The sequence below is a fragment of the Chinchilla lanigera genome, unplaced genomic scaffold (assembly GCF_000276665.1).
Source record: "Chinchilla lanigera isolate Chin_1 unplaced genomic scaffold, ChiLan1.0 scaffold00053, whole genome shotgun sequence".
Taxonomy (NCBI): domain Eukaryota; kingdom Metazoa; phylum Chordata; class Mammalia; order Rodentia; family Chinchillidae; genus Chinchilla; species Chinchilla lanigera.
In genome coordinates, this window is record NW_004955454.1 from 15,199,149 (window position 1) to 15,221,995 (window position 22,847).

The following is a 22,847-nucleotide window of genomic DNA, read 5'->3' on the forward strand; positions in this document are numbered from 1 at the left end:
AGCCATTATCTGATCCACTGTATGTACCAAGTGCCATATGATGTTTATAAAATTCCTGTGTGCAAACTCTGGATGGACAATCAATTCTGTCTTTTACTGTTCAATTTTTGGTAATATTAGGACCTACATAGTTTCATGTTCCACTATTATTAGTAAATATTAAGTAGTGTTAAAGCTTTTAAGATTTATTTTCTCTATTTTTAAATTTTTTTTTTATTTTAAAGAGAGTAGTAAAAAAAATAACAATAGCAACATACCAACATCACAGACAAACAAAACAAACCAAGAACATTAAAAGTGATACAGGGTTTTAACACAAAATGAGAGGAATTAACAGTGGTTGTTATATTACATATTGTTATCTTCAACTATGTTGCTCAGATTACCAGATGTAAGAATGGAAGATTGTTCAAACCATTAAAGAGAATAAAAAAAATTAGATAAAACATTAGAGATAATACAGAGTTTTACTAGACAAGATGGTTATTTTCTCCTTTTTGAACTTTTTCTAAATATATAGTATTTTCTTCCTAACTAATGTCACACAATACCAAAGTCTGCAATGTATAAACCCAAATAATTCTCTAAATTGATTTTTCATAATCCAGTGCCAAAATCTTTAATTTTCATTTCTATAATTTTTCTTCATATATATTACTATATATATAGTATCTTCTCAATTGACAACATTTTTTCTGTACAAACAATTCCTTTGTGATTTGGCCTTCTGCAATCTAGATTTATCTGAGCAAAGATTTACTTCATTTTCATCTATTCTGAAACACTCAAAATTCTGCCTTTACTAGACAGAAAATAGTCTATTTCTAGGAGGTGACTTTGTAATGGCTTGAGGATTTTAGTGCTAATGCTTTCAGATTTAATCTTATATGAGATTAGGAGGTATTTAATCTTGTGAGATGAAGAGGCACTTCACAGCGAAGCTCCTGGTGTCACTGTTTGGCATCTTTGCAAATGGAACATCACAAAACTTAGAAGGCCACACAAGCTGAGTTTACGTGATGCTGGGGACAGAGGAGGAGGAGGAACCCCATTATTAGAAGGCGTTTAGTTCTTGCTGTGATGAGTTTTGAGTATGATTGTTTTTTACTTTTATTTTTATTTTTAATTTTTATTAGTCCATGTTCTCAGTACATACGGATTATATTCATTGTAGGGAATTGGTACATGTACATAATACATCCCCTCACCTTTTTGGCCAGCATCAGACTCCTGTATTGATAGTCCTTACAGAGTTAATTTGCGCACATACAGATTAACAGCCAGACTCACAAGCAAAAAACAAAACAAAACAAAAAAACCCCATAAAAACCACATAAGACAATTATATTAAATTAAGGTACACTTTTACATACATTGTCCAGGCTGGATTACAATAACTTTTTTCTCTTTCTTTTTTCCTATTGTCTGTCTTGGACTTTTGATATAACCACTGTGGAAATCAATATGGAGATTCCTCAAAAAATTAATTAATTTTTGGACTTTCATTATTTCATATATAGAGTTTCTGATATAAGAAAAATTCTTTGGCATTTGAATTTATGTATCTCACTTCACTTAATGTTATGGTCTCAAGGGACATCCATTTTCCTACACATGACACAAGTTTATTTTTCTTTATAGCAGAGTAGTACTCCATTGTGTATAACTACCACATTTTCTTTATCTGTTCATGTGTTGCTTCCAAGATTTAACTATTACGAATTGTGATGCTATAAACATGGGTATGTATACATCACTGTGGTATGATATCTTTAACGCTTTTTGGAAGGTCCCTACAAGGGTCAAGTGGAATTTCTAGTTTTAACTTTTTGAGGAATCTGCATACTGGTTTCCATGGTAGTTATTACTAGTTTACTCCCCTACCAGCCATGAAGAAGGATTCCCTTCCCCCGCACCTCCAGCCGCACCAGCATTTGTTATTGGCTGAGTTCTTGATGGTAGCCATTTTTCCTGGGGTGAGATGGACTCTCAGTGTTGTTTTAATTTGCATTTCAGAAAGAGAACCTTTTGGCGGGCTTCCCTCAAAGTCTTTAATGAAGCTTTAGCCGCTTTCCTGGCAGTCTGTGTTAGAGCCTCATCTCCCCTTATGTACAGTGAATCAGCGTTGGCAAGGTGATTTCTTCGGTTTTCCTTTAGACGTTTTGGAGTAACGTAGTTGCAGGATCCATACAGAGGAAATTAAAACTGGGGGTCTCCCCGGTGTATCTGGTACAGATTTTACAGACAAGTCACTGAAATGGTTCCCACAAACTGACGAAAGCTGGAAAGGTCCTGCTCACGTATGGACAGAGTGGTGCGCAAATTACTCACTTTATTGGTTATCATAGGAATAGTAAAAGTGTGTGTGTGTGTGTGTGTGTGTGTGTGAGGTGAAACTGAGGCTACACAAAAAGATGTTGAGTTACCTACTACAGACTAAGACTTATGAACTAAACAGCATTGAGTCTGTACATGGCATCCGAGGACAGCAAAGGACGAAGGGGAAAAGGAAGCCAGGAGGAAGACACAGGCTGACAGAAAGTTAAGAGTCACTTGAACTTGGGTTCTGTCTCTTCAGATTCTTGTGGAAATAAAGATCATGCTTTCAAACTTAAAACTAAGAGTCAGTCGCATACAGTTCTACATCGCATAATGATGTTTTGGCTGGTGATAGGCTACACATGGTGGTGGCCCCTGGGCTACAAGAGATCCAGAGAATTCCTCCTGTCTCATCACACCTGAGTGTAACAGGAGTGATGCTGGTGTCAACAGACCTTCTGCACGGCCAGTCGTGTAAAGAAATAGCATGTAAAATAAGTACAGCACATAAGACGCAATGATAATAAATGGCTAAGTCACTGGTTTATTTACCATACTGTTAATATTTTTAGGTGTGCTTATAAAAAGTTTACTGTAAAATATTGTGTAATGTTACCCAACAGCAGCCTCATGCAATCCATTTTGTGGATTCATAGGCAGCTAAAAACTACAAGAGTCTAATAATACTGAAGCCTAGTTTCTGTGAATAAGAGTAAAACATTTGATCTTGATTATATCAAGAGGCCAGCCAAGTGACTGATCATCTAGGTGTGTGTAAGTGTGCTTTGTGATGTTTGCACAACGATAGACTCTCCTAACAATGCATCTAACAAGGTGTCCTCATCATTAAGAGATGAGTGACTACACTACTGACTTGTACACAGAAAGAACAAACGGAGAGGCAACTCCTCTGCTTAGGAGCTTTAAGTGTTGTTGGCCTTTTAAAATTCTGAATAAGAGAAACATATACGAAGAATTTAATAACTCCAGCAACCCCTTTCCTGGGCAGCCTGGAACATTTCTGAGAATAACTTTTCTCTGTGCGGAGGAGCTGTGAGCAGGAAGGTGCCAGTGTCACACGGGAGTTGTGGGTGCCTCTGGGAGGGATGGAGCGGATCTTCATCCCACTATATCCCGGAGCCTCACCTCAGGATACCAGCGAACACTTCCCAAAATGTTCCCTCTTATTCACAGAAACAGGTACTTAGGCTTTGATATTTATCAGACCATTGTAGTATAATTTTTAGCTGTTTATGGAACAATGAGCTGGAGGCTCATTTGTGGTTTAGATATCTCAGTAATTATCAATAGTTTTTACACAAAATGGCCAATTGCCCAAAAAGAACAGATTTGTCTTTTCCACAATTGAATATAATCCCACGGGATTCAGCTCTTGCACCTAGCTAGTGTCCAATTACATGACCAGATGTCATTAATAACTTGAGCTCCTGTTGGTCTGAGGAGATCCCATGCAGTTCAACCCAAGCATGGGAGGGCTGTCCTATAATTTGCTCTGTTAATCCATCCCATAAGAGATAGCAGACACTCTCTAATTGCTATTATTTTTTCCACCAAAAGGAATATTGATGAGTTAGCACATTAGCCAGATTATTGATCTAGCTGAAATAGAACTAAGACTCCAGCTAATGTTAAAAGAAGCCAAGCAAATATACTATAAGATATGAAATTACTTGTAACTATTTTGAATGACTTCGGGTTTTAGATTGTATTGTCCCTTGTTAAGTTCTGTTTGTTTTTCTTTTAACTTATACTCCTGTATTCCTGTTTTGCAATCAGCTTTTATCCTGTTTCCATGTTTGTATCCCCCGTCATCAATATGTTATTATTGCCATGGATATTGATAATACTTGGACCTAGTTTAGATCATTCATTTCCTACATCATTGTACCACGTTATGGTAGAAAGCTGGGAAGTAAACACTTTAAATTATTACTAACTGTCAAGGGGGGAGAGAAGTGGGGGAAGATTGCACCAGTTTGATAAATAAGAGCTTGCAAAACCTGGGGAGAGACTTAGGATGATATGTCAATATAGAAATAAAAGTAGGCACAGTATCAACATACCAACATCACCTTATTCACTTTACTCTAATACATAGTTAACTTATATATTGAGATAGATTCTTTGGTTCCAGACAAATCAGAACACAGCTTGCACAAGCTTAGGCAAAGAGAAACACATTGAAAGATTTTTCAGAATCACAGACTCCAGGAACCTAAAGAGCTATGGCTGAAGGGCAGTGAGAACCCTGAAGTAGGAAGCAGGAGGTGCTGCAACAGCCCTGTTGAAAGGCATGCAGGGGCACCCCTCAGCCATGCTTTAGTCTCAGAATGGAGCAGCCCATCAGCCCATTCTGTTCCCTTTTTGAAGAGTGAAGTGAATGAAGAACAAAGCAGAGCAAAGATTTAGTGAAAGAGACATGGACACCTTTTAGCAGTGTTTGAACTTTTAGGACTAATTCTGCGTTCATCTAGAGCTATGCATATGTGCTGTCAACACAAGCACAAATCTAGAGTTTGTGGATACATACCGTGATCCAGTAGAAAAATTGCCTGTGGAGAAATGGAGAAAGTTCTGAGGGTGACTGAGATAAAATTTCTTTATAGGTTGGTGAGGAATGAGCCATCCTGCTGGTTGCTAGCTCCCTTCCTCACTTACTTCTTGCCATCCACAAGGAACTATTTTCAACTTTTAAAAAACTGTGTGTTCAGGGGCTGGGGATTTAGCTCAGCGGCAAAAGCGCCTGCCTGGCAAGCGCAAGGTCGTGAGTTTGGTTCCTGGAACCGGAGAAAAACCAAAAAAAAAAAAACTGTGTGTTCAGCTATTTATCTGGTATGCTACACTTCTTTGGCTCCCTTATTTCAAAGTGGAGAGCTACTCTGGCAGATTATAATTAACACCTTGGGGTTTCCCTTTACTTCTAGTCCTAGAATTTTGTTTGCCTCTATCTTGGTTTGGATACACTTGTTCCTGAATTGCATGCCTCACTTTCTCTGATTAATTTTCTTATTTTGGTTACTTTTCTGATTGTGGGGACAAAGTGCATAAGGTCCAAAGTTAAAGGAGAAAAGGTTTATTTAGCTCACTGAAGATTTCAGTTCAGAGTTGGCTGGCTCCAAGGCAGAGTGGCATTGCAGAGGAAAAACAGTTCATGGTTGGGCAGAAGGTAGAAAAGCAATAAGGGACCACTACAGCTCTTTCTGTTCCTTATACCTTATCCTTAGGGTGGGTAGCATTCACATTCTTAATCCTAGAGCCCTTGATCCTTGCATTGCACCATGAGTCAACTCCAGCATCACACACTGTAGATCCAGCCACCTCTGAACAAGCCCCATCTGTGACCTCATGAGGCTTTGGGGGAACATCTAAATACAAGCATTAACATTGGTGGAATGTATCTTTCAATAATTTACTGAAAAAGACTACTTGGGAGACAATTTGTTTTAGTCTCTACACATCTGATAATGTATTTTACTCTGACATTTGACCAAGAATTTGACTGTTCCAAATTAGCTATTGGAGTTAATTTCCCTGCACAATTTTAAGAACAGTCTAATGCTTTCTTCCTGGTACTTTGTGTGTAACTATTTTTGCTTTGTGGGTGTTTTTAAGACATTCTCTGAATGAAATATCTGTATCTGCATGGTAAGTCATCCTGAATTTAATGGAAGTTATCCCTCCCACTTATCATCTCATAGTTGGCACGTAGTCATGTTTTAGCTGTAGTGTAGTGGGCCATCTGACTTAGGGATGTCACAACACTGCAATCCAGGTTTGGCCAGGACTACAGTAAGTCTTCTTATAATAATGTAATTTTTTTCTACTTTCACAGACGCCTTCCCAGAAACTATGCAAGAAAGAAGATAAAAGAGCAGTCTTTAAACTGTCGGGAGAGAAAAGTAATCATGAATCCATTATTCATTATCTTGCTAAAGTATTATTCAAAAGTGAAGATGAAACAGATTTTTTCCAGGCAAATGAAAGCTGAGAAAATTTGTTGCTAGCAGACCCACACTGTCAAAGCTTGGAGTTCTGTCCCACAAGGAGCTATTAAGGGAGTTCCATTCCACAAAAAAGAAGATGATGCCAGACGGATTTATAAAGAGGAATAAGAATATTGGGAGTGGTGAACATGTAGCTAAAGTAAAAGATTTTTCTCAAGTTAAAATTGTTCTTAAACTGAGGTGTTGCCCGTGCCTGTGACTTCACTCAGCACTCGGGAAGCGAAGGCAGAAAGATCTCAGGTCTGGGCTGCACAGTGAGACGCTGCCTCAAAGTAAAACAGAAAATTCTTTAAAACACAACCAAGTGTTTAAAGTGGTGGTCAGAGTAGTGCATCTGTGGGTTTAGAACAGATGTAGAAAGCCTGATAACAATGGCACAAAGTGAAGGAAAAGGAAGTGGAAGCCGTTCTCGAAAGGTTCACATTATAACTGAAGTGCCGCAGTATATGAAGGTAGAAACTAGGTAAGCTAAGAATGCATGATGAGACCTTCGTAGAACCATTAAAACAACAAGACAAAGAGGTGTAACTAATAAATCAATAGCTGATATTTTAAAATTTTCTAAAGTTTAGCCCGAAAAGAAGGCAGGGGAAAAAGTAACTAAGTATCTATATGACAGAAAGAACGTGATATATTTAACCTCAGATCTATCAATAACTAAAAATCTAGTGCCACCTTGCACAAAGCCACACCCCTTCCCACAGGGGCAATCTACATTCAATGTTTGGACTTTAAATATACAGGATTTGGCTCAACTCTCCACCCTTACTACAGGAGGGTGCCTTGGACACAGGAAGCCTTGGTGAACTGTGTAGGAGCACCAGACCCCTTGCTTTGACCCCTGCCGCCATTGTGGGAAGGACTTGGGTTCCAGGAAGCCTTGGTTTGCTTTCTGGGAGCCCAAAACACGGCACTCCACCTCCTGCTGCCATCACAGGAATGACCCCAAATCCTGGGAAACCTAGGGAGATTTGAAAATGACAAAAAGAAGGAGCAAAATGCAATCTCAGACAAACACGCCACCCAGAAAAAGTCCAAAAAACACCAACATGAAGTCACACACCTGAAATTTCTGAAATGATAGCAACTGAAGTAAAGAACCAACTACATCAGGCCATAGAGGAAAGCAGAACAGAAATAATCACTCAGGTAAAAAACGAAATGACAATCATAATGAAAGAATTGCTTGGCATTTCAAAAGAAGACATAGGTAAAAAATAGAGGAGCACAGAAAAATGATGGAAATCTTGAATGCACAGTATAGGAAAGAATTAGAATGCATGAAACAGATTCAAAGAGACATTTAGGAAATTAAAAATTCCATTGAAAGCTGGCAAAACAGCTTGAACGAAACTGAAGATAGATGTTCAGAACTTGAAGAGAGCGTTGCAGTGAGGGATTGTGAAAGGAAAGATATCTTAAAACTAACAAGGAACCAGCAAGTAACAATTGAACAGCTGCAAGATGAGGCAAAGCAAAACAATGTAAGACTGACAGGTGTCAACAAAGGAGGAGGAGGCAACATGAATGACATAAAAAGACTGTTTGCAGAAGCAGTAGCAGAAAATTTCCTAAGCATGGGAGAAGAACCTGACATAGAGACAAGTGAAACTTATAGAACTCCAATTAGCCATAACCAAAGTAAATCTAAACCCAGACACATAATAATCAAGATCCTAGAAATTCAGCAAAAGGTCAGAATATTAAAAGCTGTTAAAGAAAAGAAACAGATCACCTATGAAGGAAAACCCATCAAAATCACAGCAGACTTCTCAACACAAACCATCAAGTCAAGAAGAGCTTGGAGTGAAATATTTCAAGTCCTTGAGGAAAACAACTCCCAACCCAGATTGCTGTACCCAGCAAAACTATCTTTCAAAATTGATGGAGAAATAAGATACTTTCATGACAAAGAGCAACTGAAGAAATTCATGACCACCAAACAAACCTTACAGAGAGTACTATACATGCAGGTTGGATTTATTTCACTTATGAATACAGTCTCTAGTTGTGTCCATTTATCTACAAAAGCCTCAAGTTTATCTTTCTTTATAGCTGAGTAGTACTCCATTGCATAAAAATACCATATATTTTTTATTCATTCTTTGTTTGATAGGCATTTGGGTTGTTTCCAAGATTTAGCTATGACAAATTGTGCTGCTATAAACATGGGTGCACACATATTCCTATGGTATGATGTTTTCAATTTTTCTAGAAAGAACAACTGGGATGGGGGAAAGGAGAAAAGAAAGAAAGAAGACAGGGAAAAATATATATACACAAGATAGCTAAGATAATTGTACTACTAATTTCTATTGGTTTATTGAAAGGAAATCTAATGTGTAACTGATCAATCTTACACACCTATATCTGGTTATCTGAGTAACACTTTTGAAGGTAACAATATGTAATGTAACAACCATTGTTAATTTCCTATCACCTTGTTTTGAAATTCTGTTTCATTTTTATTGTTTTTATTTTGTTTTGTTTATGTCTTTGTTTTTGTTCTTTTGTCTTTAAAATAAAAAAGAGAAAATATATATGTATATAGAAGAGTAGCTGGGATAAGTGTATTGCTGATGTCTACTGATTTATTAGAAGGAGTGGTTAATGCTTCAATTATTTTTCTTGACCAATTTTGCATGCTTATATCTGGTAATCAGAACAACTTATTTGAAGACAACATTAAGCAATATAACAACCATTGGTGAATTCCTACCATCTTGTTTAGTGAAGCTCTGTACCATTTCTAATTTTTTTATTACTTGTTATTGTCTTTAATTGTTTGATCAATCTTGCATTCTTACATGTGCTAATCTGAGTAACTTCATTGAAGGTAACAATCTGTAACATAACAACCATTGTTAATGTCTATCATCTTATTTTGAAATCCTTGTTTTTGTGTTGTTTTGGTTTTGTCTTCATTATTTTTTTTCCTCTTTCTTTAAAATAAAAATATATACAGGATTCACCATATGTCACCTGCCCGTTACTCACTTGCTAGCCTCTTGGTCATCAGAATGACTCTCAGAGTGTCACAGTGCCTGTGTCCAAGTAAACCTTGACTCAAAAGCACAAAAGTGGTGTTGCTGAGAGCTGAGATGTCCCAAAGAGAGTCTGTAACATGCTTCTCTAAGGGAAAAGGTGAATGCTGACTTCTAAGGCAAGGAAACATCATGTCCTGAGGTTGTTAGCAAGACCCGTGGTAAGAATCCTCTACCCATGAAAACATGAGGGAGAAAGACATTTGTTCTAATTTTGTTATTGCACCTCTGACTGCAGAAGTTGCAGCCACAGTATGTGATAACTGGCTAGCTGTTCACTTCCCTTCATCTCATCACATAGACTGCATAGTTCCTCCGTCATCACCAGGAGCAGAAGGCTGAGTGCATAAAATATTGTGAATGAGAGAGACAGAGAGAGAGAGAGAGAGAGAGAGAGAGAGAGAGAGAGAGAGAAAGAGAGGAGAGATCACATTCATATAGCATTTATTACACTCTATTGGTATAATTGTTTGATTTTGTTATTGGTTTTCCAGCTCCACTTCTGGATACGGGGAAGGGATATTATAGAAATAATATGGACAACTGCTCAGCAAAAGTTTGGTCTCAGTGCATGAAAACCAGTTATAAAAAGAAAGCAGACAGATCTGGGATGGTGCTGAGTGCAGGTTGTTTTAAACTTATTGACAAAAGCATGTTCAGGGTAGCAGCAAGACCAGTGGATCCCTGTAATTTGGATTTAAAGGAAGAGGATTTACACAGAAGCTGGGAAAAAAATGACTTTGCCCAAGCAGTAATATATTTGGTTTATCTAAAACTGCCATTAGAGATATCAGGCAAACTGGAAACAGTGATGTACACCCATAGACCTAATCACACAGGAGGCTGAAGCAGGAGGATCACTTAAGCTCAGGAGTTAGAGGCCAGATAGGCAATGCAGTGTGACTTTTTCTCTTGAAAAGAATCACGCACATTTTTGGTGCTTATGGTGCTGGAGTCCAGCTGTAAATCTTAGGGTTATCACTTTAATGGTTTTGTTTATTGATAGCATGCTGGAAAACTCTATGAGGAAAACAGACCAGAGTTACTTAGGGGCAGTTATGGTGATTACAATTCAACATGGCTTCACTCACGTCAAGCTTGTTCTCAAAACAACTATATGCTAATAGACTTAATAACTTAGGTAAAACATATATATTTCTTTAGAAAATACCAACACATACTCAGGAGGAAATAGCTCTATGTTTATGATTAAAATTTAGATAACCCTATATTTATTAAGTAATTTTTATTTGTAGTTAAAGGTATTCTCACAAAGAATATTTATGTTTATAAGACCATATGAAAAAAAGACCACACGGCTACATTAGTAAATTGTATTAAACATATAAGGAAAAATTATTCCAGTCTTACTGATAGTCATGTTTCCATCTCATGCTGAGAGACAGCATCATTCTACTAATAAAACTAAAAAAAGGCGTTGAAAAGGAGGTGGAGGAGGAGGAGAAGGATTTGCAGGAGGTGATGATTGCAAAACAAGGTATCTTGTGAGCATAAAATTTATTAAACTATTAGCAACATCAGCTATAAGCAAATTCAGCCAGATTTGTTTTTCTTTTGTCTTTTTTGAGACAGTGTCTCTCTATGCAGTTCAGGCTGGCCTTGAGCTCATTTTGTAGCCCAAGCTGGTCTCAAACTGATGACGATCCTCCTGCCTCAGCCTCCCAAATGCTGGGATTACAGGTGTGCACCACCATGCCCGGCAGGCTTTTTTTTTTTTGAAATTCAGCCAGATATGCAAAAGTGACTGTATCATAATTTTTCATTGTAATTTATTCCAGGAATCCAAGGTTGATTTAACTTTAAACAGTCAACCAATAAAGTTAACAAATTTAATGAACAAAGGTGGTGAATCACATTATCATTTTAATAAATGCAAAAAAGAACATGATAACATTTAACTCTATTATATCTCAGCCAACTAATTCTAAAAGAGAATATGCTCAACTTGATATAAAGCTTTACCAAAATACTTGGGGCTTACATCATACATTATAGTGAAGGACTGAGTTCTTTGATCCAAACATTGAGAAGGATGTCTACTTTTAGTTCTTAAATCAACTTATATGAGAGGTTCTAGTCAGTGCAAAATAAAGCAAGAAAAAGAGGCATACATATCAGTAAGAAAGAAGTAAAACTTTCTTTATAGTTAGATGAAATGATGTATATAAAGAATTTTAATGAGTATAAAACTTACTAGAAATAATAAATAAATTTAGCAAAGCAGCAAGATATATGGTCACAATACTAGTGATTAATTTACAATAGCACTAGAAAACGTAAACAGGGATGAATTTAACAAAATATAGGTAAGATCTGATAACTAAAAAGTATGAAAGCTTGCTTAAAGAGATTAACAAATACCTACATGAGGGGCTGGGGATTTAGCTCAGCGGCAAAAGCGCCTGCCTGGCAAGTGCAAGGTCGTGAGTTCGGTTCCTGGTACCGGAAAAAAAACCAAAAAACAAAACAAAACAAAACAAATACCTACATGAATGGAGGAATCTTTGATGGCTATCTCTATATTTGCTACCAAAGAACCCCTTTGGCCTTTATATGAACATTTAACTGCATATAATCACTTTCAAAGTGATTATTAGTTCTAGAATTATTCATCTTTTGTCAGAGTCTACTGTAGTTGGCAATAGAAACACAATTTCTCTGTTCACATAGTTAATATTTTCCTTATATTTCTCAAATGTCTGGTGGAATTCATGGTACCATAGCATCCCGGTTCATCTCAGATGGAAGTTGTAAGACTTGTTTGCTGCTTTGTACCTGTACCCATCTTTACTCCATCTCTTTTGAGGGAGTCCCCACTGTCTGCAGGTACTGTGACCTGGTGCGATATTCCACTTCAGTATCTTCTCTCACTAGTGACCCAACCCTAGCAGGTTGGATTACTCAGGAAGTAGTCTGACATGGGGGTTATTTTTTTTTTTTTTTTTTGGTTTTTCTCCGGTACCGGGAACCGAACTCACCACCCTGCGCTTGCCAGGCAGGCGCTTTTGCCGCTGAGCTAAATCCTGACATGGGGGTTATTATGAAGGATGTTTATTAGAAAATGTTCTTGGGATCAACCTCCATGGAAGGAAAGAGAAGGAAAAGAAGCAGGATTAGACAGATAAATAAGCCAAGCTGTCTTACTGCGGGCTTCTACTGACCCCATGGAGGACTCTGGAGCTAGGACAGCCCTTCAGACATGTCTTGAATTGAGGCAAGGGGACTAGAACTGGGAGATGTGACTTTGAGCAAGGTGGAACTTTTCCACTGAGATAGTTCTCAAAGGAGGCTGACTTCACAGCACTTTCTTCCAGGGAGACTTTAGTACCAGAAAAGAGTCTAAGTTCTGGCAGAAGCTATGGGCTGCACAGCACAATGTTCTTAGACAGCTTGAGGAATAGATTTACTCCGGCAGATCCATCCCTCCACCATCACTTCAAGTTGTTACACCACACTCGGATTTCGGACACTATCCCAACTGTCTTTGCTGTTAGGTTTTCTGAACTCTGATTCTTAATTCATTCAAACACTGTGGGATCCATAGTGTCTTTATAACTAGCCATGTCTTAAAGACACTCCTTCATCAGTGAATTTTCTCTATACACTATTTTTGTATTATATTATACACTAGTTTTCTATATTATATTATACACTAGTTTTTATATTATATTATACACTAGTTTTCTAAATTTGGAATGTGAACCCTTGATTAAGGTACTCTAAATTCTGTGTATGCCTAGGGGAAAAATTGGTATTTACATATCTTGATGCCTCTACACTTTTTCTATCTGTGAATACACCGTCCATGTGCTAGTACATTTAGCATGAATTCCCTGCAGTAATGAGACAGCAGATATACATCCCCTCAGAGGCTGGATTCAGGGAGGCCCCTCTCCAGTAAGAGCTAACTGCATGCAGTCCTCAGGGCTCTGCTGAGCAGGGCTCCACATGTATCTGTCAAGTTGGAGCAGGGGAGAGGAAACTAAATGTCTTAATCTGGTTTTGGGTGCCATGAAAGAATACCTGAGACTGGGTAATTTATAAAGAAAAGATGTTTTAGTTGGGGTTCTGGAGGATGGGAAGTCCAGTATCAAGGTTCTGGCATCTGGCGAGGACCTTCCTACAGTACCGTAACATGGGAGAGGGCATCACACAGTGGGAATAAGCGAGCATGAATGCTCAGGTTTGTCTTTCTCTCCTTATAAAGCCATTAACCGCATCACAGGTGCCTCCCCTCATGATCTCATTTAACTTAATTACCTCCCAAATACATACGATTTCAGGATCTGTTTGCAAAGCGTAATTCTAGGTGACACACTGAAACCAAAGTACAAGCCTTTGGATATTAGAAGACAGGAGCCAGAAGGAACAAACAGGAAACTGACCAGGTGCTCAGAAGTTGAAATTTCTCCTGGAGCTGACATAGTGAGCCCGAGCCAGGTCGGAACCTTCATGGTGGCTTGCTCTGAGGGAGGTAGTTGGGAAACAAGCTATTTGGGACATAATTGTTATAGGGAGTGTTCTTAAGAGACCAGTGTTTATAAGAAGCATCTCAGCTCTTTTCTTTGTAGAGATTGGAAATATGGAATCTTCCTGGCTTAATTGCTGGGTTATGTGAGTAGATTGGAATTTCCCCAGGGGATACTGCAGATCAGCCAGGAGATAGTGACAGAGTTGCTCATCCAGCTGGGGAGGCCTTTAAATACCCTGTTCTGGCACCAACTGGAACAGTTTTCAAACTTTTCATAAAGCTGGTCTGCAGGAGGTGACAACTACCTGGCCATCTGGCCTCTTTGTCTTCCTAAAGCAGATACCTACTGGGAAGTTAGCGGGTGAGCAGAAGTCCAAGCTCAAGGGCTTCTACTTAGGACAATCTGTGGTTCTGAGTAGGAGACAGTAAATGAAACTGGAACCCATGAAGCTTTCCTTTTGCCTCATAAATAGAAAGCACTTTTTCTTCAGGTTGCTCAAAGATTGACTGAGGCAGTTTTCCCTAGACTTAAAAGTTTTTGTGTTTTATGTTATTTTTTGATTAGCCTGTATAAATTGTATATATGATTGGGGTTTGGTGTGAAGTTCCATCAAATGCGTACAGTGTGTATGAATCAAATCCAATGTCCCTTTTCCCTCCGTCCACCTCCCACTTCTGAATGGTGGATAATTCTTTTCTACATTTGGGTCCACTCTTTTGGAGAAGTTTAGGAAAGTGTATTATTTGAAATCTGACTCATGAAACTTTATTAAACCATGGCCAGGGAAGGACACAGCCGGTAAAATTTAGAGACTGGATCCACTGGCCTCCTTCATCCTGTGGTGATGGGCAAGAATTGGGAAAATGCTCAATGTGCACAGATCCTGGCAGTCGGCGTCGGGCCCTCGGACGGATGAAAGTACGGTGCCTACATTCAGACACTCTGGCCAGCGGGTTATTCTTGGTACTCGACTTGTAGAGAACCATTTTCAAATACATAGGCTGGAGAAGGCAAAGTCAAAGCTGCCTTCACAAGTTCTCAGTAGTTTTAAATTTTGAATGAATGTCCCAAGATATTTGTCTACATTACATTAAACATTGCATTAACACTATAGCAGTTAATTTGGAAGAGTGGTTGAGGCGACTAATTATGTAGGATTGTTTGTTTAGTTGAAAACAAATTTTGTCACAAGCAGCACAAAGGCTGAGGCGCTGAAGCCCTGGGGGTGGGAGACATGGGTGTGCAGTTGTCACTAGACAAATACCAGTTCCAACATCATGGGATGCAGGCAGTGCTTGAGCTATTCCACTGACTCGGAGCGGGTCCTGCAAAATGTCATTGCCACCACGTGTTTTTGAGTTCTATTAATTGTAGGAAATTGATGATTTAATAGCAATTATAAGATATTAAAAGGATTATGTTTCAAATTTTAAACCACTCAACACCTTCACTTGGGTTCATCAAATGAAAGCTGTGACACTGCACGCACAGCAGTACACACACCAGGGCGACCTCTGCTCCCCACGGTGACCTCTAGGGCCCTTAGGGATGAGATGGGGAAAGGACCCTGTGGGACATGCAGAGCAGAAACCCTAAATGTAGCTGCACTTACTCTATCATCCTTGGGCGGTCTTACAGGAGCTGTCCTGAACTGAGGTGGATAAAGAGAACAAAGAGAAATTGTATTCATCCAAGTAAAATTGTAAGAATTCTTGTTCTTTAGAAGGCTGTTCTCTACCAGTCCCCAGATGCCTGAGGTCGTATATCAGGATAGAACATTTACTTTATAATCATAGAAAACTCACTGATTTGGCATAAACAATACAGGGGACTAATTATTTTGTGTAACAAGAAATACAATATTAGGCAATCAGTGGGAGCTGTCGGAATACTTAATGTCACCTAAGGGCACCACTTATGCTTGCAAGACGTCTGGAGCTTCAGGCAGAGTGTCCACATTCAAAGCAGAAAACAGAAGGGTATAAGGGCCAGCTTTTCTGGAAGTAGTTCATCCTACTCATCTGATAGTCAGACAACTAGATCATCTGACTGCTATTAGCTTCAAACATAGCTGCAAACAAAGGAAGTTAGATAGCAGCTTTTCTCCAAAAGCTCCCAGGTTAGAGACAGGCAAGAGTTGGGAATGCATGCACGGATGAATAGGCCCCCGTGTCTGCCGTTGAGTGCATTTGCAAATAGGGGTCCTTCTCAGCTGCCTTCTAGATCTTTTCAGATCAAAGAGAGCAAGGTGCCATGGGAGCACTCAACAGGGAACCTGAGCCTGGCCTTGGGAGGGCAACCCTGAAGAAATGACACAACACAGAAATCTGGCATCTGTGAAGACTCAGAAAAGAGAGAATATGCGGGTTCCAAGAAGTGAAAGAAGTACTGTGCCAGAGAACATCCTAAGAACTGTGGAGAATTTGTAAACGGAGATTGAAGGAAATGTAAAGGCAGGATTGCGAAGTGCCTTTTAAGCTGCTTTAAAGAATTCTCAATTACTAAATGAAAATAGAGACTAATAGAAACCAAAGATTAAGCCCTAAGTGTAAAAAAAAAAATGTTTTACTGCCAGGCAGGAAGCCTATCCCATCCAGGAAGCTGTTGGGATAGGTTGGGAGGTCAGGTAGGGCAGGTCTTAGAGCTCAAAGACTGTAAACTTCCCATGGCAGAGAAGGACAGCACAGCTCGGAGCGGACTTCACTGGCAGGGGGTGTCTGGCTTGTGCTTGTGCTGGCATTAGACTCGTGGGAGGGGTCTGCTGTGCTTTTGGGCTCCAGAACCTGGGCACCAGGGGCCTTGCCGCCGCTCATTTTGGAGAAAGCTGCACAGTTAGGGCCGTTACAGGGTTGGGAAGTGCACATCAGGGCAGGGCTCATCAGCGCTACCTTCAGGAAACTATGGGATCTTTGAAAAGCCTTCCAGCATGACCCAGTTTGCATTTTTAGAGAATCTTTTGGTAGCGGTAGGAGAATAGATTAGATGCAAGCAAGAGTGGGGAAAGGAAACTACAGGGAGGGTATTCTAGCAGCCCAAACTGGCTCTGAACGAGCGGGGGCTTCCCCCAACGCCATGGCTGTGGGCCTGGGAAACACTCCTAGAGATCAGAATCACTTCGCAGCTTTGTTATTCTAGGTCCACCTGGGAAACAGTGGGGATAAATTGAAGAGATGGACCTGGCTTCGCAGAGTTCTGCTTAAAATGTGGACTCAGACTTCCGATCCTGTACGTCCTCAAGCGGAGGGGACAGGCAACGGACCACGAGCTGCCCCGACAACGCTGAGGGGGCAAGCAGGTCAGAAGGAGCTTCTGTCAGCGCGCGGTGCCCCCGGCCAGAGGACTGGATGGCCACTCATGATCCTGGATGCTTTTAGACCTCTCAGTCCCACCTGATGGGGGCCTTCCTGCCGGGAGCAAGCAGCACCTGGGCTTTCCTGAGTAGTGTGTGCCAGGGGGGTCAGGAAGTAGCAAAGTTTCTGAAAGGTCAGAGAGAGGAGCAGCGCCGAGGAGTTAGGAAGGAAAAGCTGCAGCGCTGCCTCCATGTTCTTCGTGGGTTTTAGGGATTCCAGGGGCTGGCGTGATGGTGTGTCATCACAGGCCTGTCATTGTCTGGCTGGCGGTTTTGTTGGTGTGAATGCCAGCACGGCCCACTGTTTATCTTTTTGAGGACTTCATCCAGAGCGAGAAGAGTTTTCTTACCCTGATATTAACAGCATAATTTTGATTTTCTGCTGTGAGATTGTGCCGACTACAGTGTACCATCGTCTGGGTCCTAGGAGGTTGGCGCAAGTATAAATCCTCAGTTCTCAAACTTTTTTGGCCCAGGATCTCTTTACTTCCTTAAAAATTAATAAAGACCTCCAAACAATTGTGATTTATATGGGCTATAGCTATGATATTTAAAATTCTATTAGAAACATCTTTTAATAAGAAATTAGAAGTACAAAATTTAAACATATGCACTCATCCTCCTCAACGGGAGGGTTACATTGTGGTAAACTCATTGTAAATTGAAACTATTGTCAACTGAAAATTTATGTAACCCATTTAATCTGTGAAACATCCTAGCCTAGCCACACAGTACACTGCACAGTTTTGTTTGTTTCCTTTGTGACTGCTCGGCTGACCTGGAGCCATGGCTTGCTGAGGATCCAGCTGCAGATCAGTAACCTGGGGAAAGGTCAAAATAAAAAATTCCAAGTATGGTGTCCACCGAATGCATATCTCTTTTGCACCAGCGTAAAGTAAAATATCCTAAGTTGAGCAACTGCAAGGAGAGGACTGTCTGTACTTGTTTTGAAATAACACATCTGTACACATATACATATAAAGTAACCATAAGTCCTTTCATTTTAACAAGTATTTTAATACAAAGCTATTTTCCAAAGCAAAAAATGTCTTTTGAGAAGACTAGAACTATATCACTAACTAAAGATCTCGCTTAGTGGAAGACAATCAGCCTCTCAAACACACTTCTGTATTCGGTCTGCTGTGACACGACCTTTTGGTTGAACACTGAGAAAAACTGGTCTCTCAGAAAAGCCGTTGCTTTTTAAAAAATCAGTGTTTTCAAATAACCAAGGGTATTCTGCTTTGATGCGATACCCAAACTTGGCAAGCAGTAGTTTTTAAAATGTTCATGGTTTCTTAAAATGTTTTGTATTCTGCTACATTAAAATCCATTGGTCTCTTTTCTCTGCTGAGTGGACAGTTTATGCATGCATGATTTTGTAACATCATTTGGTCATTTGGAAATGGTGACATTTGGTCCTTTGGAAAATATTAATTCAAACCCTCCAGATAGTGACAACTTTCTTATGCAACATCGAGAAATCACATTTGTCAATATCACCACTGATCTTGTTAAGAAAACACTAGGAGACCATCAAGCTCACTGTGTCGGGCAAATCTTTTTCAAATTTTGAATATTTTCTTGAAAACCTCAAGTTTTATTGTAAGAACCCCCCCCAAAAAAAAACCCCAAAAACTCTTGATTATTTTTCTAGAAGACATAGACTCAGGTTTTTGAGGAAACATTAGCTAAATACCCAATTCTGATTAACCATCCTTAGTCTGTTCTTTCCAGTAAAATAGTGTTTGATAAAAAGAGTTTCATCTTGAAACTGACGATTGCACAAACGCTGTTCCTTGGGAAAAGAATCACTCGCGGGTGTGCACGAGACGTGCCTTACACGGACATCCTATTTAGTCACACAAAACATGAAACTTATATGGAGTCAGGGGTTGAAATTTCATAAAAGTAAAACCTTCTAGGACTTTATCAGAGACATGGGCCTTCTCTGTGCACCGAGGCGCAGGTGGTGCGGGTGGGGGAGGGAACTGCCCTGGCACTTTGTGCTCTGGGCTTGATTTGAGTGGACGAGCCTGCAGTGCTCCCACGTTTGCTTTGGTGTAATAGGGCAAAAGGCAAATACTTTAGAGTGAAAAAGACAAACGCAGTCTTGATCTTGTGGAGTTTCTGAAAGGGATTTTCAGAGATCCACTGGGCCATGTACCACAAATTGTGAGTTACTGGCGCAGACAGAAAAAAGAAAAGCCTGAAGCCAAGGAGTATTTCCATGGTTGGAAACCGAATGAAGGAGGAAGGTTCAGAGAAGAAGTGCAGGAGCTGGGCATTTAGCTCGGCGGCACAGCGCCTGCCTGGCAAGTGCAAGGTCATGAGTTCGATTCCTGGTACCAGAAAAAAAAAAAAAGAAAAGAAGTGGAGAAGGAGAAGCTAATGAGGTAAAGAGAGAGCGAGGAGGAAGCGACTTACCGGCAGAAGGACACCAGCAGCGGAAGGGGGCACGCCCGCTGAGAGTGTACTGAAGGCAGATGCTGACTGAGACAACAGCTGTGCCCAGTGTCTTTTGTTTTCTGGGTTCTGAGGCTGTGATATATGGGCCTTGCTGAGAGAATGCTGACCCGAGGGCCAGTCCACGGCTAAACGCCGCAGGCACCTGTTCAGAGCCTGTTCAGAGCCCTGGCCCGCAGCCGTCACGTCCGGGACATCGTCCTCTTACCCTAATACTGCAGAGGCAAGTAACATATGCGAGAACAGTCACACCCGAGAACTTCCTAAAATGATTCAGAGTAGCCAGTCTCTGCGTACCCTGCATCCCTTGTCCCTTCCTGTAGTGAGCACGTGCAGGGCTCGTCCTCGGCTGTCCTCCCTCTGCCTTCCAGTAAACCCTGGCGGCTCTCTGTGACACGGTCTGCCCCACACTCGGGGAACTTTATGAAGCAAACCATCTTTGCAATGGTGATTGTTTTCTGATCTGTTGGCTTTATCATACCTCAAAATTTCTATTAATATATTATATCCTAAAACAATGGTGATACTGAATGTAGATGAATGGAGTATTTTGTCATAAAGAGGAGTAGAAAAACAGGGGAAAGTTGGAGGAAAATATAAAATCAAGATATTACAATGTGCTGTGTGCTGATGGTGATGATCTTATCAAAGGGGGAAGGGTAATGATTCTGCATGAGCATTAGACAGGTGTTTTGTTAACTTCTTTTCAAAGGAAGGAAGACAGAATGTACACGCAGGTTGATTGTTAGATATGGTGGTTGAGAGAGATAGATCCTCTCTTCAGTTTTGCTTTTATTTTCTCAGTAAAATCAGAAACAGGACTGGTAGTTGGGACCAGGCAGGAGAGGAAAGTGTGAGAGATGCAGGCGAGGGGAGACGTGCCTGGGAGGATGAGAGAGGAAGTCGATTAGGACAGAGTAAGACTTTCAGACAACTGTGAGGACCCATTTCAGGTTTAGGGTCATGAAGTTTAGGTGAGGTGAAACCTCTTTGAAAGGAAGAGAAGAAGGGAAAACAAAGAATTTCAAATTAACTTTTGTAAAGAACAGTTTTAAGATTTATAGAAAAGTCTGAAAATACCACAGGGAGTTCCCAAATGCATTGCATCTAATTTCCCCTATTAGTAACAGTTTATCATAACATGGAACATTTATTACAACCAATGAGTATTACTGATACATTAAAAAATGTATGCTTTATTTGACTTCCTTAGTTTTTACCTAATGCCCCTTTGATTTCCAGAATTTCACTCAAGAGACCACATTACATTTAGTTACATGTCTTGACAGATGTTCTCTTATAGTTTGTTTATTTTATTTTATTTTATTTTTTTGAGAGAGGGTCTTGCTGTGTAGTTCGGGGAGTCTTGAACTCATCACGTAGCCGAGGCTGGCCCTGAACTCATGGCAATCCTCCTGCTTCAGCCTACTGAGTGCTGGGACTACAGATGTGTGTCACCAGGACTGGCCTATAGACTGTTCTTGACTCTGGCAATCTTTTTAGATTATCCTTAGTTCTGATGACCTTGGTAACCCTGAAGAGTACTGGCCAGGTGCTTTCAGAATGTCCCTTGTGTGGGATCTGTCTGAGGTTTCTTTTCACAATTAGACTGTGGTTCTGGGTTCTTGCAAGGAAGACCACACAAAGAACACACCATTCTCATCACATTCTATCAAAGATATATGCTATGAAAATGACTGATTGTTGTTGTAGCAATCGCAATCCTGAAACACACAATCACAAAAGCCACAGTCCCAAACATCATAGTTCAGAATGGTGAACTCCCGAAAGATCACAATCCTGAAAGGTTAAATTCCAGAATATCAAAATTCTGAATTTAATTTTCCTTTTAGTTTTTTGTTTCCTTTTTTCTTTGTCTTTTTTTTTTTTTTTTCAGTTTTTTTCCCACTCTTTTAAAGTGGCAGGATTATTTCTTACAATTTCCTATGCTGTGTATTTCATCTCTGCACAGTTTCCGATACTGGAAGAATAAATTATGTAAAGACTTCTAGAAAGTTACGATTCATTTTATGCATTTTTTTTGTCAATTTTGTTCTGCAACAGAGCATTACCATCATCTCGACTTTGTGTGTAAGCATTGTGTATGTCCATAAAAACATTTAAACTTCCTCTGTAGGTGAAGAGATGTCCTTTGGGATGTTCGGATTTGTGAAAGAAAATGTCTTGAAATCATAATTCTTTGGGTGGCTGGGTACATGTGACCCACCACAGTTTTTGACTGCCCTTATCAAAAGACTATCAGTGTTTCACATGACTGCAGTTACAAGGCTACAATTACCAGTCTGGTGATACGTATTTACATATTTTGTGGAATAGGTGAAAGATCTATTTTTAAATGAATGATTTATCTGCTCATAATTATTATACCATGTGACTGTCACTAATATGTTCACATAAACACTAAGTGTTTATGTAGCAAAAATCTACATGTCATTATCTATTTTATTGTTTGAAGTGGTATATGTATTTTTCTATTGTGTTTTTATGTTTCTCAAAAAATTCTTACTACAAAATATAAATACATTGATTTTAAAGATTTAAAAAACTATTTTGGGGGGATTTTGATCTTTTGAGTTTTTAGACTTTGGGAGCTTTGGTGTTTCAGCGTTTGGAATTGTCACATCTAGGGTCACAACTCTCTGGAGTATGGCCTCGCTCTTCGCTGCTGTTCACCGCGGTCAGTTGGGGAGACAGCGTTTGTTAGATTTGGGACCTTCTCCTCCTGCCCTACTGTACTCCTTGGAGTGCAGCACACTGGGAAGGCACGGGTGGTGGTTCTCCTCCAGGGACTGGTATCTGTGTGAATTATTTGAGATTCTTTTGCATAGATTTTTCTGTTCTCCCCATCCGTTCATTTATTCAGTGAACATTTGGCAGTATGGACTCACGGACACTTACTTTTTACTAGGGGGCTATGATCAAAACTATTTGATTTTCTTGCTCAAGTCCTTCTTCAGCCACTGGTGCCCTGTCAGTTGGCTGCCCTGTGCCTCTGGCATACTCTCATCATTGGAGATTTTTCTTAAATGTTTATTTTACAGCATTTTGTTACATTATGGCAATAAAAGATGCTCTCGGCATATTTTATATATTCCCGCCAGAAAGCCTGGAATCAGCCATCTCTCCAGTG